This window comes from Triticum dicoccoides, chromosome 7A (genome assembly GCF_002162155.2).
Source record: "Triticum dicoccoides isolate Atlit2015 ecotype Zavitan chromosome 7A, WEW_v2.0, whole genome shotgun sequence".
Taxonomy (NCBI): domain Eukaryota; kingdom Viridiplantae; phylum Streptophyta; class Magnoliopsida; order Poales; family Poaceae; genus Triticum; species Triticum dicoccoides.
This window is the reverse complement of record NC_041392.1, coordinates 27144790-27148329: the sequence shown is the minus strand read 5'-3', so window position 1 is coordinate 27148329 and position 3540 is coordinate 27144790. Positions and strand designations below refer to the sequence as shown.

Sequence of the window (3540 nt, the reverse complement as noted above, 5' to 3'; positions counted from 1 at the left end):
GGGTTGGCAGTTTTCGGACTTGCCTGGTGTGGTGTGGTGTCTGCACTACACTTGTTGTTCGCAACAAATTGTAGTCTTCTTGTAATTTAAATTCCGTTTTGTATAAAAATATGGTACGCATTCGCGTACTCTTGAAAAAACAAAGACTTGTGGTCTAGGAAACTAGATTTGCTAATGGATTGCAGCCCGCGAATCAACCTGTGGTTGAGATGGTTAGGTGGACAGTGGTATCCCCAATCCACCAGGGTTCATAGGGGTGAGTGTATGCGCATGTATATGAGCGATTGTATCTGTACTGATGCTCAAAAAAAAACCGGATTGCAGCCCAAGTCAGGACTCTCTTTGGTTTCCACACGATCTTCTAGGAGACAAAATATTTTTGTTGAGATTTGTACGAAACAAAATCTTCTGTTGTACTACATAGAGTTTTTTAAAGAAGAATGAACTACATGGATTGAAGTAGCCATACAGGACACGCGCATGCCGTTTTAATTCGCCGTACAAACCAATGCGCGATCTGCAAAGCCGTAGGTGATCGTCTCTTTTCCTTGGTCAACCCCGGCCGGCCACACCCAGGCCACACCATGTCCACGTCCGTGATCTTGTCGACCATGCGCGGCGCCGGCCGCCAGCAGATCACCGCCTCCACCGTCCGCGCGAAGCAGGCATCCGGCTCCCACATCTTCAGGATCGAGGAGTTCACACGAGCAAGGGAGAAGCTGGCCAATGGCATCGCCGTCATGTCCTCATGTCAAGCCCGTTCTGCGCTGGCGGGCACGACTGGTTCATCAAGTGCTACCCGCACTGGTGGAAAAAGGGTCTTTGGTCGCGGTTCGCAACTGCCATTAGTCGCGGTTGCGCAACCGCGACCGAACGGGCGCGACTAAAGGCCTCATCCTTTAGTCGCGGTTGCTTAAGAACCGCGACTAAAGGCCCGTCCACGTGGGCGCCAGGCGGCCGTCGGGGCGAAGGACCTTTAGTCGCGGTTCTTCTGGCCAACCGCGACTAAAGGCCGCTGCAGGTTTAGGGTTTTAGCCCCCCCTAAACCTGTTTTCTGTTTAATTTGTATTGTTTTATTTCTTTTGTGCTTTATTTTAATTTTGAAGGAGTTTCACATATTCTACGGTACTACATACATGCATATGAATGTACAATTTCAAACAAATTTGAAATTAGAACCAAAAAAAATTCAAGAGAAATATACAATATATATTCAATATCATCGGATGACCATATACAATTTTGAACAAGTTTCCATACATAATTTAATGCATATAAAGTTCTACGTCCTCGTAATGTTGTTCTCCTTTAGGATGGAAGACTTCCCTCCTGAACCATCCAGCTAGTTCCTCTTGAAGTGGTCGGAAGCGAGCTTCTGGACTAAGCATCATCCGGAGGTTATTCCTCTGAGCATTGGTATCACTCGGAACCCGCTCAGAGGTGTATCTCCGGATCATCTCACAGACATAGTATGCACATAGATTGGTCCCCGCTGGCTGAATATCCTCACCATTCTTAGCCATTGACCTTTTGAATTCTAGCTCTTTTTTGAATTCACCGACCTTTGTATCTACGAACCGTCTCCAAACCCTAAGAGGCAAAGAAAATTAAATGAACAAGAGAGTTATTAGTTACTTGATATTAGGAAATGAACGAAATAGGCCGATCGATATAGAGCGCAAATGAATGAAAATAATTACTTCTGCAGCATTCTTCTCATGTCACCCCAAAGCTTTGGATCCTTATTCAGAGAGTCGTGGACGAGACATTCTGAGGTGTCAACTTTAATTACTAGCAGAATCCAGTGGAACCCGCGGACACGATACATGCACAGTACGTCATGCATAACTCATCGATTAGCCGGCCACATACCATGCATGGAGTAAATAAAAGAGAATGTGCTCAAGACAGAAACACTCACCCAAAATGGTAAGGAAATAGAATATCACTTTTGAGTTCCTGCTTTGTAAGAAACTGCCACAGGTCTGCCTCCATGTCGGCGGGGTGATGCTCCAACACATATCCATTAACGATGTGTGGGTCAATGAACCCAACATCATGGATGTTCCTTACTCTGCATTCCTTAATCTTCATTCTGCATGTATAATAGCGGACACAACAATATAGTTAGGACATATATATAGTGCAGGCAATATGAACGAGATGGGGTAGAAATAAATCACTTACAGAACGTAGCAACTGATGATAGATTTGTCGAGCTCGCGCAGATTGAAAAGCTGGAACAATTCACTCAGATGAATTTGTACATAGTAATGTTTGAAGTGATGCTCATATCTAACTTCCGCATAAATATATTCTTTGGCGTTTTTATTTTTTATGTAACCCTTGTACCATTTCAGCAGACCTTTTATTTGTGGAGGTAGATCCTCTTCCTGCGCATGCTCGACGAGAGGCCCATTCTTCACATATGTAATTACTACCTCCTTCACTGGCGCCTCATCAAGGCCTAACAGTTCACGAAGAGTAATACCTAAGTTGTCCGCTTGTTCTCTGGCACTCGTTACAGTCAATCCATGTGCTGCCGCAGCTGCTATGATATCGGGGTCATCCGGACCGGCGCTTTCACTATAAGCGGGGCAATCGATTGTTTACTTTGTTCCCCGAGCTGGGCAACTCGTTTCCCGCTTTTTTTACTTTCTAATTCCGTTTTCTCGGCCTCCTCCAAGGCTTTGTTCTCCTGGTTCTCCGCCCACTCTTTCTTCTCCTTCAACATGAGTGCTTGCCTACGAAGTTCACGTGCATAGTCGTCAGGCAGATTCTTCGCGGCTTGGGACGGTGTGCTCAAAAATGACTTAGCCCACTTCTTTTGCTCATCAGAAAATACTGGCTTGGGCTCGGGCTCTCTTTTCTTCTTGCAGTCCACCTTCCATTTCTCATGATCAGCAGCCGCGGCCGCGGCAGTTTCCTCGGCACTACGTTCCCAAGGCCTTGTGGGGAGAGGCTTCAGTGATGGCTCCGGTACCTTTGTGGTCTTAGGTACATAAGGGTCCGGGTTAATAATCCAGGACTGCTTCTGCTTCTTTGCCGGAGGTGGATTGGGGGGCGGCGTCTGATCACCCGCCGGACGAGGACTGGCGGGCGGCGTCTGATCACCCGCCGGACGTTGTGGACTGGGGGGCATCGGCTGACGTGACAGAGGTGTAGGTGAACCGCCACCACCGTAGGGGGGTGGACTTGTTGTCCTTGGCGCCTCGCCTGGAAACTTGATAAACTTCTTTTGCCATAGAATGAAATGGCGCTTGACATCTCCAAGTCTTTTCTCCCCTTCAGGTGTAGCAATGTCAATCTCCAGGTCCTCAAACCCTTGGACTATGTCCTCCACCGTGACACGAGCATAGCCATCTTGAATGGGGTTGTTGTGGTGGAGTGCTCCAGGTAAACATGGTAAAGCACTGCCGATGGCTACCTTCATGGACATGTTCCCGATAGGATAATACAGATGACATTCTTTCATCTCCTTTATATCGTCCACGGGGTAGCGAGGAGGCTCCGGTGCAGTAATTTCGACCACCAGAGGCT

At 47.3% G+C, this 3540-nt stretch overlaps 1 pseudogene; it reads left to right on the top strand.

The window, feature by feature from the left end:
- Nucleotides 1–584: 584 nt before the first annotated feature.
- The window catches only part of LOC119330756, a 10586-nt pseudogene continuing 7630 nt past the window's right edge, over nt 585–3540 (top strand).